We start from the raw sequence: 15,547 nt of genomic DNA on the forward strand, positions 1-15,547 counted from the left end.
CCCACTTTTTCCACTCAATTCAGTCACAACCAATTGTAGCTTCTCTCGTTGCTGCCGCCACTCCCAACCCCTAATTGAGGAGGGCCGAGGATGTCTCTGACATGCGCATAGCCACTGATCCCTTTTTTACCTGCCAGGGGCAGGGTCTTACAGAGTACAGTATCACATGTGGAGAGCAATGCAATGCCATCCATGATTAGCTACAGCTGTAGGCCAGCACTGGTGAAGTAGAGTGTGCTGTTGGGCTTGCTTAATGTATTGTAACTCAGGGGTTTTAAACCTTTTTAGGCATGCGCCCCCCTTTGTGTGCCAAGCGTGGCTTGCGCCGCCCTCGCGCCACGCCCCCTCCCCTTGGTGAGACAGCGCTCGATTGCGCATGCCACACTCAGCTTCCTTCCGCCGCACCCCCCTCCCCTTGATGAAGCACGGCTCAAACGCGGATACCAAGCGCGGCGGATTCCTCCACGCACCCTTCCCCTTCATGAAGCACGGCTCGGACGCGTATGCCGGGCGCGTATCCCTCCACGCCCCCTTCCCCTTTGTAGGGCACGTCTCACGCCCCCTCCCCTTCGTGACGCGCGGCTCAATCTCGTGTGCCACCGGTTCATAGTAATAATCCACCCCCCCCCAGTCAGCCACTCGCGCACCCCCGGACAAGTACTCGCCCCACAGGTTGAAAACCCTGTTCTAACTTATAGTCAGTGAATACCAAGAAAGAATGACCAGCTCCCTCCGGTCAATAATGCAAATCCTATAAGGCCTAACTTCAAGTAACCCCTGTAACCCATATCGTAGTTCCTTTCAGCTGGAGTAAGCTAGGTATTAGGTAATGGGGTATAACTTTTTAGTGTCCATTTGAACAATCAACAGGTGTGAAGGATCTGTCTGTTGTAGAACAGGAGCTGTGGTAAACTGATGCTTGAGACAGATTAACTTGCATTGGTCAGCAGCAAATGACCAGGTGAGTTGGCATGGAGCTCCCTTGCATTGGCAGTGCTAAGATTTTGAATTAAGCATCTATAGAAATTAGCACACCAAAAGTTCTTGTACAGTATTGTACAGGTTAAGACCATTCCTGAACTGCCTAAAACTTTTTGTCCTCCATTAATACAGTATCTGGGAATAAGTACATATCCATGTAAGGAGGCTATAAATAAATGAAATTGCCACTTGTTCAGCCTTTACATACAGCTGATTGAATAAGAATGGCCTCAGTACCTCCTTAACATGACTAACATTCTCCTCTAGGTTGTGGGAGTACACTAAAATTTCATCACTGTACACCAAAACATTATGAAGCAGGTCATGAAGGATTGGGATGTTAGCAAGACCATAGGGCATACCAATGCATTCATAGTTACCAGAAGTTGTAAAAAACACTGTCTTTTACTTGTCCCTTTTTTGGATGCAGATTAGATTGTACGCAGTCTACAAGTAGAGTTTTATGAAAAATCTAGCTCCACACAGTTGTTCCAGTGTGGCTGGTATCAAGGGCAGGGGTAATGGAATGCTCTGTAATCTATGCATGGTCTTAACCCACCATCCCTTTTGTCTACAAAGACAAAGCCAGCAAAAGTGGAAGACTTGGATGATCAGATTAACACATGCCCAAGTACTTTTTTAAGTTTAGAGAGAATGGGTATACTCTGGATCTGGGAAGAGGAACCCTAGGATAGAGATTTAAAGAAAAATCCCAGTGTCTGTGAGGTGAAAGTTGAGATGGTTTCTACTAGCTGAATACATGAATCTCATGGAGTATTGAGTATTGTTATTTATTGTGGTTCGTTTGATATAATGGTTTCCAATTTGATCTACCTCAATACTTGCAGCGTTTATTGTGTTGTGGTACACAATTAACCTGTTGAGGCTGCTTGGGAACTTAATTCATTACATAAGTAAAATCAGTACCCCCTCTGTTAATGCCAGTGGAATGTGCGACACATCTAAAACATTTGTTCTAAAAAATATTGCGTATATACGAGGGATCTTCAAAAGGTTTCTGCACTTTTATATTTTCGTTGGAAACAGTGAGGGTGGGCGGAGTAGTATTTGGTAGTGTCTGAGAGACTGAGAGAGAGCGTATAGTCTGGATTTAGCTCCATCTGATTTCCACCTTTTTGGACCACTCAAAGAAGCATTAAGGGGAAGAAAATTTTCATGTGATGATGATCTGAAAGCAGCGGTGCAACAGTGGCTATGTGCTCAACCAAAATTATTTTTGCTGATGGCATGAAAAAGTTGGTAACATGCTGGAAAAAATGCATTGGAAGGTGAAGTAGAATAGTGATGTAATTTTTTTTCTTTTCTTAATAAATAGAGTTAAAAAAGTGTGTAAACATTTTGAAGAACCCTTGTATGTTTCTTGAATTACCAACAATGACATCTTATTCTGTTTTAGATATTGCAGACTGAAGACATTTCAAAAGATTAGTAACAAATCCTGGGTTATGGTTACCAAAAAAGAAGCAAACAACCATGTGAGAAAACTAAATACAGTGGGGCCAAAAAGTATTTAGTCAGCCACTGATTGTGCAAGTTCTCCTACTTAGAAAGATGAGAGAGGTCTGTAATTTTCATCATAGGTACACTTCAACCATGAGAGACAAAATGAGACAAAAAAATCCAGGAAATCACATTGTAGGATTTTTAAGAATTTATTTGTAAATTATGGTGGAAAATAAGTATTTGGTCACCCACAAACAAGCAAGATTTCTGGCTCTCACAGACCTGTAACTTCTTCTTTAAGAAGCTCTTCTGTCCTCCACTCGATACCTGTATTAATGGCACCTGTTTGACCTCGTTATCTGTATAAAAGACACCTGTCCACAGCCTCAAACAGTCAGACTCCAAACTCAACCATGGCCAAGACCAAAGAGCTGTCGAAGGACACCAGGAAGAAAATTGTAGACCTGCACCAGGCTGGGAAGAGTGAATCTACAATAGGCAAGCAGGTTGGTGTGAATAAATCAACTGTGGGAGCAATTGTAAGAAAATGGAAGACATACAAGACCATTGATAATCTCCCTCGATCTGGGGCCCCACGCAAGATCTCATCCCGTGGGGTCAAAATGATCATGAGAACAGTGAGCAAAAATACAAGAACTACACGGAGGGACCTGATGAATGACCTGCAGAGAGCTGGAACCAAAGTAACAAAGGCTACCATCAGTAACACACTACTCCGAGAGGGACTAAAATCCTGCAGTGCCAGGTGTGTCCCCCTGCTTAAGCCAGTACATGTCCAGGCCCGTCTGAAGTTTGCCAGAGAGCATATGGATGATCCAGAAGAGGATTGGGAGAATATCATGTGGTCAGATGAAACCAAAATGGAACTTTTTGGTAAAAAGTCAACTCGTCGTGTTTGGAGGAAGAAGAATGCTGAGTTGCATCCCAAGAACACCATACCTACTGTGAAGCATGGGGGTGTAAACATCATGCTTTGGGGCTGTTTTTCTGCAAAGGGGACAGGACGACTTATCCGTGTTAAGGGAAGAATGAACGGGGCCATGTATCGTGAGATTTTAAGCCAAAACCTCCTTCCATCCGTGGCTGGGTCTTCCAGCATGACAATGATCCCAAACACACCGCTCGGGCAACGCAGGAGTGGCTCCGTAAAAAGCATTTCAAGGTCCTGGAGTGGCCTAGCCAGTCTCCAGACCTCAACCCCATAGAAAATTTGTGGAGGGAGTTGAAAGTCTGTGTTGCCCAGCAACAGCCCCAAAACATCACTGCTCTAGAGGAGATCTGCATGGAGGAATGGGCCAAAATACCAGCTACAGTGTGTGCAAACCTGTTGAAGACTTACAGGAAACGTTTGACCTCTGTCATTGCCAACAAAGGTTATGTTACAAAGTATTGAGTTGAACTTTTGTTATTGACCAAATACTTATTTTCCACCATAATTTACAAATAAATTATTTAAAAATCCTACAATGTGATTTCCTGGATATTTTTTCTCATTTTGTCTCTCATCTTTCTATGTAGGAGAACTTGCACAATCAGTGGCTGACTAAATACTTTTTGGCCCCACTGTAGATGCACCTCCACCTGGAGCAGTTAATGCTTAATGAGATGCAGAGATGGTTGGTTAAAGGAACCGATCAGCTGTGCCTAACCAAATTGCAGATGGGCATGATTTTGTAACACAAACCCTTAATGCAGATCTCCAGGGCTTGACCCGTTAGTTATTGTTTTCTTACATCCTCACCCAGATGTTCCAATTATGCAGCAATTTTTACATTGTGTACTCACACAGAGCACCACCTATGTAGTACAGTATTTCTCATGTAATCAGCACCATACAGGTTAGCAAAGGAGTTAATTAAGTTTTTATGCATGAATCCCATGAATGCAAGATAACATAATTATTATGATAATATAATATAATTATAGTTTACTGCACCAAATTTTAATGTAGACAAAAAACAAAACAAATTGTGGAATCTAATATATACTGATAGGCCGAATTACCCAGGAATCCTGGAGTATTCGGGACATTACTGGTCCTTCAACTTCTATATGAGGGGGATCATGCATCCTGGAACAATCTGTTCTGCTGGTAATTGATGCACACATGCCCAATGAGTCTAGGCTGCCCAACCAGTCAACAGTTCTTGACTAGTCCCTACTTGGTGGGTACTTAACCACAGCTGTCCCACCTAACAGCTGTGAACAAATCTTGTTGTTTTTTAAGATACTTCAACCCAGTCGTCTGGCTGTAGTGATTTGGCCCTTATGAATTGTTTTATGTTTATCATGTTTCCTGCCCTCATCTGCTGCATTTAACATGTCAGCCAAACATTTAATATATCCCTAAAGCACTTATTGGTGGGTAGTCCTAATGTTTTGACTGATCAGTGAATATACTGTACAACCCCAAATCAGAAAAAGTTGGGACAGCATTGAAAATGCAAATAATAAAAAACACAGAGTTTCTAACATTTACTTTGACTTTTATTTCATTGCAGACAGTATGAACCTGAGATATTTCATGCTTTGTCCAGTCAACTTCATTTCATTTATTAATAAACATCCATTGCTGCATTTCAGGCCTGCAACACATTCCAAAAAAAGTTGGGACAGTAAAGCATTTACCACTTTGTAATGTTGCCATTCCTTTTCACCACACTTAAAAGAAATTTTGGCACCGAGGACACCAGCGATTTAGTGTTTCAGGTTTTACTTTGTCCCACTCCTCCTGCAAACACGTCTTAAGATGTGCAACAGTACGGGGTCGTCGTTGTCGCATTTTTCATTTCAAAATTCTCCACACGTTCTCTATTGGGGACAGGTCAGGACTGCAGGCAGGCCAGTCCAGTACCCATACCCTCTTCTTCCACAGCCATGCCTTTGTAATGTGTGCAGCATGTGGTTTTGCATTGTCTTGTTGAAAAATGCATGGACGTCCCTGGAAAAGATGACGTCTTGAAGGCAGCATATGTTGCTCCAAGATCTCAATGTACTTTTCTGCATTAATGCTGCCATCACAGAAATGTAAATTACCTTTGCCATGGGCACTAACACAGCCCCATACCATGACCCTGGCTTTTGGACTTGCAGTCTGGATGGTCCTTTTCGTCTTTGGTCGAAGCACACGGCGTCCATTTTTTGCAAAAGAGTTCAAACTGGAGATCCTCTGGCCATCTTTGCTCATCAAAGCAAATACTCAGCCTTTCCTGGATGCTACTGTTGTACCAAACCATAATTACAATCACCAGTTGACATCACCTGTTTGGAATCACATCATTATTTATTTAGTTATTCATTTTTTACCTCATTACTAGCCCTAAATTGCCCCCATCCCAACTTTTTTTTAATGTGTTGCAGGCCTGTAATGCAGAAATATTAATAAATGAAATGAAGTTGAGCAGACAAAACATTAAATATCTTGGGTTCAAACTGTCTGCAATCAAATAAAAGTTGAAGTAAATGAAAGGAACACTGCATTTTTATTTTATTTGCATTTTCCATACTGTCACAATTGTGGTTGTACAATAACTCTCTATTTTATGGAACCAGTTTTAAACACGTTTTTAAAAAGGTTTTAAGATGACTTGCGTATATTATCATGCTCTAAGTAGCCAATATACATTAAGTAAATGGAACCCAGTGGTGTATTCTGTTGTTGTAAGCTATCTATCGCTATATTTGATATTGGTTTTATAAAACCAATAGTTCCGGTCCTAAAATCTGATTGGTTGAGCCTGCCTAGCAACACTGATAACGGACTACCTGATTTCGAGGAAGAATGCTTTTTGTAAGTGTTTTTGTAAATAAAAACATTTATAAATTGAACACTATTGTATTTTATTATATTTTATGTTGACCGCCGTTTTATAAAAGCAATAAGCCACTCGAGACCGTGCGTTACTGCTATGATTTTTATCACCCCTTGATAAAATCGCAGTAACGCACAGTCTCTATTGCTTTAAAAGAAATTCTATTATTCATATCTTTAACCTCTCTCATCAACAAGACATATCTGTTTGCAGAACTGCTACTCAATGGTTTTTCGACCCGGAACAAAGGAACAATTGAATTACACAGAGGAAACGTACGAAACTCCCCACATTGGCCGTCAGCGAGGATTGAACCCAAGGACTTCAGGAATCATGTTTCCTTGCGGCATCAACTTAAATAGATCTTCTTTTGTGCTTCCACATTTTAATGTTTTTGAAATGCAAATAGTATACATTTTATAAGCAGCACATCTCGACCAACATCAGCTTTATGTGTTACAGTCGAATGGGTTAATGCTGCCAACGTCATGGCTTTTGTAGCGTAGCAATCCAGAGCGGAAACCCCTCCCGTATCCCAACTCCGGCAACGGAGCGAAAGAAAAGAGGAATATAAAGACATTTATAAACACGGTGAAACGCTACAACAGCTAGAGTAAGTGTTTAAAATATATTATTGTATCTAACTGTAATCATATTAAACTTGGGTTTTGCTAGATAAAAATTTAGGTTAAGCGTAAAGTTGTTTTGTCCACCGCTTTGCCTGATTTTCCAAAAGGAAAGGCCACACAACATTAGCAGGTCGCTAGTTAGTTGTCTTATCCAAACACTTATCCAAAGTTTATATTGTAGTGAAGTAGTAAAATAATTGTTCAATAGAGTAGCTTACTTAATTTGATTTACATACTATGTCAAAAATGCCAAAATTCCCTTTAGTGTAGTGTACAAAAAAGGAGAGCATTGAGAGTCTTTGTCCGTCACTTTTGTTGATAAACTTCGCCAAGGTACAATACACAGGTGAAATGTTAAAATGGCCAATATTGTTGTTTTATTTTCCCTCCTCGCGCATTTACACCAAAAATACCAGGTGTTATGATTGCTTAACTGTTTATACAGTATACTGTAGTGACATCAGTGATTTCAGAATCAAATAAATTAAACATACTTGGGTAGACTAGCTATATTTTTAAGGTGAAGACATGAAACCTGAAACTCCTTACTGGGACTGAAAGCATGAGTTAGTAACCCCGTTGTTTTGCGGCACCAATTCTACAAATCCCTAAAATGTGTTGATTTTTTTTCAAAACATGATGGAAACATTTTGCATGCAGCTTTGAAGTAAATTCAAAGTAAATGTTTTTTAACCTGATATTCAATACTAAATGTACAACATAAATGTATTATTAAATTTTAGCTTCTTAATATTGCATGTTTTATACATATTTATTTATGTAACCACATTCAGAACCACATGTAACCGCAAGAATTAGAACAGTACTTAATATTTACTAATCAATACATTGTTTTTTATTAGACAGACCTGGCAATAAAACTAACAGTGTCAGCATCAATCATCAAAAAGTACTTTGTTTCATTAAATTATTCTAAAATCAGAAATCAGTATTTTAAAAAACATTAATGACAAATGAAATAGTGGGCCTTTTTTACAGTTTCACAAGCTGATCAGAAATGTAACATTTCCTGTTACTTTAACCAGCAATAAATGGAAAGCTAAATGCTGTAACTTCTGTATGACTAAAGCACAATATACAACCTATTAAACATATCATAATAAAAATGATTGGCAAATCAGGCAGGAGTGTTGAGAAGAACAAAAAATAGTTACAATAACATGACACATCCCCTGCTACCCAGTTTAATACGTCAAAATCTACCCATACTTAAATTGTGCAGGCTTACATTTTAGGGGTATTAAGGTAGTGTATTTCAAACATGTTCTACGTTAATGCATACAGACCTGAGCTTACATGATTTTAAAACTCATAATTTATTACTCATTCCAGCTTGATTCAAAACTACAAAATTTGATGACTGATTACACTAAGTTTGAAGCAGATCTGTTGTGGAAACTTTGAGTTTTGAATAGTTGATGTTAATGTATACAGTAATTATTAATGCATGCTCATGGACCTTATTTGTTCATTGAAGCTGATAATACCTCACAAATAAGTGTCCACACCAAGTTCAAAGCAGATCTATGGTAAATGTTTATTTTGGCAAATTTAACATGCCTCATTTTAGCCTTGTTATGAAAGCATTCATGTACACTATGTTCACAAACATTTCCACACAAAGAAGATCTATGGTGTATGGACACTGAGTTAGGGGGATTTAACACACACACACACACACACACACACACACACACACACACACACACACACACACACACACACACACACACACACAAACACATAAACACATACATACGTACATACAGGTCTGTTAAATCCTCTCCCCCCAACTCACTTGGGGCTGTATCTGTGTTAGTCATTTCAGAATGTTATGGCTGAAATGCATAGCATTAAAACCACCTCCCTGTTTCTATACTCAGTCCATTTTTTCAGCTCCATTTACAATATAGAAGCACTTTGCAGCTCTACAATTACTGACTGTAGTCCATCTGTTTCTCTGCATGCTTTGTTAGCCCCCTTTCATGCTGTTCTTTAATGAGCATGACCCCCACAGGACCACTACAGAGTAGGTATTACTTAAGTGGTGGATCATTTGTGTGTGTTAGTGTGTGTTGTGCTGGTATGAGTGGATTAGATACAGTAGCTCTGCTGGAGTTTTTAAACACCTCACTGTCACTGCTGGACTGAGAATAGTCCACCAACTAAAAATATCCAGCCAACAGCGCTTTGTGGGCAGCATCCTGTGACCACAGCAGCAATAGATGAGTGATCGTCTCTGACTCTGAAAATATTTATTGAAGTAATTTTGTTGTGTAATAAGCTAAGGATACAACATTTGTCCCAAGGATATGTTGCAAACTTGGTAAGGTTAAGTTGGAATAAGTGATGCATCATGAGCTTTAAGAAACATAATGCCCAGGTTTATATGCATGCATTGATAATAACATTATGTATTAGGATGGTTAAATTTCCAAAACTCAACATTTTTACCATAGATATGCTTTAAACATGGTGTGGTCAGTCATCAGATATTGTAAAACCAAATCAAGATGGAATGAGTATGTGCTTTAATTAATATATAACCTCTAGTCTATATGCATGCATTAATGTAGAACATGTTTGCAATGCAATACCATAATATCCCTAACATTTAAGCCATTTAGGTGCAGACTGCTTGAGTGCAGTCGAATATTTCAGGTGACTTTGACGTGATTGAGCTGGTTAGCAGGGGATGCATCATTGTTATTATTATTGTTTTGTTCTTTTTAACAATTCTGCTAGATTTTCTGTCTTTATAATTTTTAACTGCAATGTGTGTAATAAGCCTGTATTGCATACATCAGTCACCATACAGAAGTTATGGCGTTCAGCTTTCAGCTTATTTCCGGAAATATTAAATGTGGATAAATAAAATAAAATCTGTTATTTATGTTCTATTTGTTATTCATTTGTGAAATAAATACATATTTTTTTGTTTTTCAGTAATGTTTTTTGAAATAAAATTAAATGACCACATATTAAATGAATGCATGTTAAACAGCTTCACTGTTTTAGGTTTAAATGTTCTAGATGATTTCTTATTTTTGATTTCACAGTGTCATTGTTCATAAGCTCCACTTGTGTTTTGGATCCTGCTCCATCAAAACTTGTTAAGGGTTGTTTTCCAGTTATCTCATCACTTATCACAAAGATAATCAATTCCTCTCTTAGTTCTGGCTCAGTCCCTCAATCACTCAAATTGGCTGCTGTTACTCCCATACTTAAAAAACCTGGACTTGACTCTAACATTATGAGTAACTTTCGGCCCATTTCCAATCTTCCATTTCTGTCGAAAATACTGGAACGTGTTGTTGCCTCACAGCTCAAAGATCACCTAAATTCCAATAATCTATTTGAATCATTTCAGTCTGGTTTACGCCCCCAGCACAGCACTGAGTCAGCCCTCCTCAAAGTCACAAATGACCTTCTTCTTTCCTCAGACTCTGGACAAATTAATATTCTCGTCCTCCTTGATCTTACTGCAGCTTTTGACACCATTAATCACTCCATTCTTCTGTCCCGCCTTGAATCCTCTGTCAACATCACTGGTACTGCCCTTTTGTGGTTAAGGTCATATCTCGTAAACAGACAACAGTTTGTTAATATCAACAATTAACAATCAACAAGTAGTTCTGCCATTGCTCCACTGTCCCAAGGCGTTCCCCAAGGCTCAGTGTTAGGTCCCCTTTTGTTTATTCTTTATATGCTCCCCCTTGGTGACATCATACGTCGGCATGGTTTACATTTCCACTGCTATGCTGATGATATTCAGCTTTACATCTCCTCCAAATCCATTAATACTGAACTTCACTCCACTCTGACAAATTGCATCACTGAAATGAAATTGTGGATGAAAGCTAATTTCCTCAAATTAAACTGTGAAAAATCTGATATGATCATCGTAGGTCCTACAACCCTGGCAAAAACCACAAAAATTTTTCAAATTACCATTGATAATGACACTTTGTCTTCGTCTTCTAACATCCGAAATCTTGGTGTAATTTTTGATAGCAACCTCTCTTTTGACCTCCATGTAAATCACATCACCAAAACTGCTTTCTTTCATCTAAAAAACATAGCACGTCTACCTCTCCTTTCCTGCCGCCGAAACCTTGATTCATGCTTTTATTACATCCAGAATTGATTATTGCAATAGCATCCTTTATGGTACATCTAACAAAATCCTAAAAAAACTTCAGTATATCCAGAATTCAGCTGCTCGCCTCCTTACTCATACTCGCTCCCGTGATCATATTACACCTGTTCTCCAAAAACTTCATTGGCTTCCCGTTGCTCAACGCATTCAATTCAAAATTCTTCTATTCACTCACAAAGCTCTCCATAATCAGGCCCCATCCTACCTCACCGACCTGCTCCATCAGCACATTCCCTCCCGTAGCCTTCGCTCTTCTGAGGCTAACCGACTGTCCATACCCTCTAGGACCAAGCACCGGACCTGGGGTGACAGGGCCTTTTCCATAGCTGCTCCATCTTTATGGAATGCTCTCCCCAAACACCTACGAGATTGTCCTGACCTGTCCAAATTCAAGTCACTTCTCAAAACTCATCTATTCAAAATGGCATTTAACTTGTAACAACACGAAATAAATGCTTTTATTTTTGCTATTCTTTTTAATAGTTTTTATACTTAGATCACGACAGAAAAGTCCTAGATCCTAAAACTTGTAAAGTTTTCAGTTTCCTGATTGCATGTGAATCTGTCCTGTTTCTGTCTAATTTTAAGAATTTGTTCTATATTTGTTGTTCTCTCTCATAATTTAGCTAATTTTTAATGAATTTTATGCTGCTCTCTTTGTTTTTATCTTAATTATTCTTGATGTTGATGTACTATTTTGATTTTGTACTATGATTTGTATGGTGTATGTATTTGTTTTGATTATTTGTCTTATGTAAAGCGTCTTTGAGTATCTTGAAAAGCGCTATATAAATAAAATGTATTATTATTATTATTATAATTTAATGGACAAATGTAAAAAAGGTTTCATGTTCAAGTTAGAACCGCAGCTGCTCTGAGAGTGAGTGAGGTCAAGTCAGATTTTGACACTGATTGTTTTTGTGGGGAGGCAACTTTTGCCTGTTGAAAATTAATTTAAATGACATCCTAACTGACAGCATGAATTAAACATGCCTTATTTGTTGATTATGGATTATTCGGTCAGTTGTTAACATTGCTATATTAGAAACATTACTCATTGACAATAATTTAGTGATCTTTAATAGAGAAAGACGTTAAAGACATTTAATATTTTGACTGTCCAGCTTGATTGAGTAAATTTTGAATCGTACTGCAACACACTCAAGAAAAGTTGGGACAAGGCAAAATAAAAGTAAAAAGTTACATGGTACACCGTGTTAAACATTCCACAATAAGCAGTTGAATTTGTACGAGGTACGGGTGTCAAGGGTACAGATGCAAAACCCTGCAACACAAAGATTGTGCCAAACTTTCTGAGAGAATTTGTATTTATTTTAAGTCTTTAGCTTTATTGCACTGTTTTTGTCTGTACTGTTTTATATTAAATTGTTTGCACTCATGTTCCGTGTTGCACCATGGTCCAGGAGGAATGTTGTTTCGTTTTAGTATATATTTCTTTATAGCTGAAATGAAAGAGCAATTTAAATTTCATTACGAGTGCTAATTAAACATGATAATCATAATAATGATACAGTCTGTATTAGGGCTTGGCAGTATGACCAAAAATTTGTATCACAGTATTATTTTTTTTTAATGCATTTTTTCCATATTTTCCTCCCGCACTCAATTTTGTCTTCCGCTGCTACCAGAGATACCAGATTGTATCCGAGGAGAGCACGTCACTGTACACGCCTCTTCCGACACATGTACAGCCCTTAGCACAAGTTTAGCACCAGGTTAGACAACTTGTCTCTTGCAGCTTTAGAGCCAACAAGTAAAACCTCAGTTTTATCTGAATTAAGTAAAAGAAAATTACACGACATCCAGTTTTTTATGTCGTTTACACAATCTTCTATCTTACTGATTGTGTCAGTATCATTTGGTTTGGCTGATATATACAGCTGTGTGTCATCTGCATAGCAGTGAAAGTTTATGCCATGTTTATGAATAATTTCACCTAGTGGAAGCATATAGAGTGTAAATAATAGCGGTCCAAGTACCGACCCCTGTGGAACACCACACTTTACTTTTGTAGTTTCTGAGCATTTATTATTTACATAAACGAATTGAGAGCGGTCAGTCAAATATGATTGAAACCAAGAGAGTGCGAGTCCTTTAATACCTACTGTATTTTCTAGCCTCTCCAGTAAAATGTTATGATCGACCGTATCAAACGCTGCACTAAGATCTAATAGAACAAGAAAAGAGACACATCCATTATCAGAAGACATTAACAACTCGTTAACTACTCTAATTAATGCGGTTTCGGTACTATGGTTGGGTCTAAATCCTGATTGAAATTTTTCATGAATACAATTTTCATTCAAATAAGAACATAGCTGTTTGGAAACGACTTTTTCTAATATCTTTGAGACAAAAGGAAGGTTTGAAATTGGCCTATAATTAGATAAAACATGTGGATCAAGATTAGGTTTTTTAATCAGGGGTTTAATAACAGCACTTTTAAACAATTTAGGTACATACCCAAGGCTAAGGGATGCATTGATTAATGTAAGCAGGGGCTCTACAATAGCTGGGAGTAAGTCTTTAAGTAAACGAGTTGGAACAGGATCGAGTATACACGATGATGACTTCGATGATTTAATCAACACAGTTAGTTCATTTTGGGAGATTGGATTAAAGGAATTTAGTTGGATTAACTCGTTACTATTATCACCAATGCTGCTCGGAGTGAGTCCATACTTAACATTGGCAAGTGACACACTCTGACTCTGAAGTCGTATTTTTTCTATCTTGTCATTAAAGAATTTTAAAAAATCATCACTGGTACAGTCAGGCGGTATATTAGATTTAGTTTCATTGACGTTTTTAGTTAATTTGGACACTGTCTCAAAAAGGAATCTAGGATTGTTTTTATTTTTCTCTATTAGGGATGAATAATATACAGATTTAGCTTTTATAAGTGCATGTTTATACTCAGTTAGAGCATCTTTCCAAGCAATCTTATACACCTCCAGTGTAGTGTGACGCCACTTACGTTCTAATTTCCGTGCTGCTTGTTTAAGTGCGCATGTGTGGTCATTGTACCATGGAGCAAGTTTTTTCTCCCTAATCAGTTTAGTTTTGAGTGGGGCTACGTTATCTAAGGTTGTGCGCAGTACGGTCTCTAGGTTTTGAGTTGCCTGATCTAGTTCTTTAGGTTCTGATGCTGATATATTTGGTAATTCTGGTAGGCAGTTTATGAACGCTGCTGCAGTTGCAGATGTAATAGTGCGCTTACATTTAAAACGATTTGGTTGCTGTATATTATTGGACAGGGACACTTCATATATTAGTAGGGAGTGATCAGAGATTAAGTCATTCTGTGGTATAATTTCCAGGTTGTCTATGTTTATACCATAAGTAAGTATTAAATCTAAGGTATGTTTACAGCGGTGAGTGGGTCCTGTTACATTTTGGGTGATGCCTAAGGATTCTAAAATAGAATCAAACGCAATTTTGAGTGGATTACACTTATCCTCATAATGAATATTAAAGTCACCAACAATTAGAGCTTTCTTAGTTGATAAGACTAATTTAGAAAGAAAATCGGCAAATTCGTTAAGAAATTCTGAGTAAGGACCAGGGGGTCGATAAACAGTAACCAGTTTAAACATACTATTTTTATCAGATGAACATTTATTGGTTATGTCAGAGATAAGAACTTCAAACGAGTTTGTTATGGGAGTTGATTTTACAGTAAGACCTATGTCTTTATCATAAATTGCGGCTATTCCTCCACCACGACCGCTAAGACGTGGCTTATGTTCATAACTGTAACCCGGAGGAGATGCTTCATTTAAACCTAGATACTCATCAGGTCTAGCCCAGGTCTCGGTTAAACACAGGGCACTAAGACAATTATCTGTAATTATTTCATTTACAATTACTGTTTTGCATGCAAGTGACCTGATGTTTAGAAGTCCTAACTTTAGTTTAACTTTACTAGGGTTTTCATGATGCTCATTTAGATTAATTTTAATTAAGTTATTATGACATACTTTTTGATTTTGTTTTGGCTTACACCTGCCACGGTAAACAGACACAGTCTCAATGGTTTGTGACCTAAGGATTCCGGGTGACGTCCGATGGCGACTCGCAGACAGTCGGTTAGGCCTGTTAGTCTGCTGCCTGGTCTTGGCTCTGGATAGTCATTTAACACTATCTGCCGCTACACTAACGCGGTGGTAAAGCCTGTCACCTATGCTGCAAGAAATGCGAGCAGCACCCTCCCACGTGGGGTGGACACCATCCCGCTTCAAAAGACCAGGCCTTCCCTCAAAGGTGGACCAGTTATCTACAAAATCGATGCAGTTTTCTGAGCACCATTTAGACATCCAGCGGTTCAGCGACAACAACCTGCTGTAGGTTTCGCCACTGGGTCGAATCGGTAAGGGGCCAGAGCACACTACTGCCTCAGACATCGACCTAGCTAACTCACACACCTCTTTAACATTACT

At 38.5% G+C, this 15,547-nt stretch overlaps 1 protein-coding gene across 2 annotated transcripts in view; it reads left to right on the top strand.

Annotated features, from left to right (window-relative positions):
• The first annotated feature begins 6,801 nt into the window (after positions 1-6,801).
• fer (fer (fps/fes related) tyrosine kinase) overlaps positions 6,802-15,547 on the top strand; it is a 75,666-nt gene continuing 66,920 nt past the window's right edge. For both annotated transcript variants that reach the window (XM_062988279.1, XM_062988280.1), the window contains exon 1: positions 6,802-6,891. The gene's annotated coding sequence lies outside the window, so the exon portion shown is untranslated. The remainder of the gene's footprint in view (positions 6,892-15,547) is intronic.

This window comes from Trichomycterus rosablanca, chromosome 26 (assembly GCF_030014385.1).
Source record: "Trichomycterus rosablanca isolate fTriRos1 chromosome 26, fTriRos1.hap1, whole genome shotgun sequence".
Classification (NCBI taxonomy): Eukaryota; Metazoa; Chordata; class Actinopteri; order Siluriformes; family Trichomycteridae; genus Trichomycterus; species Trichomycterus rosablanca.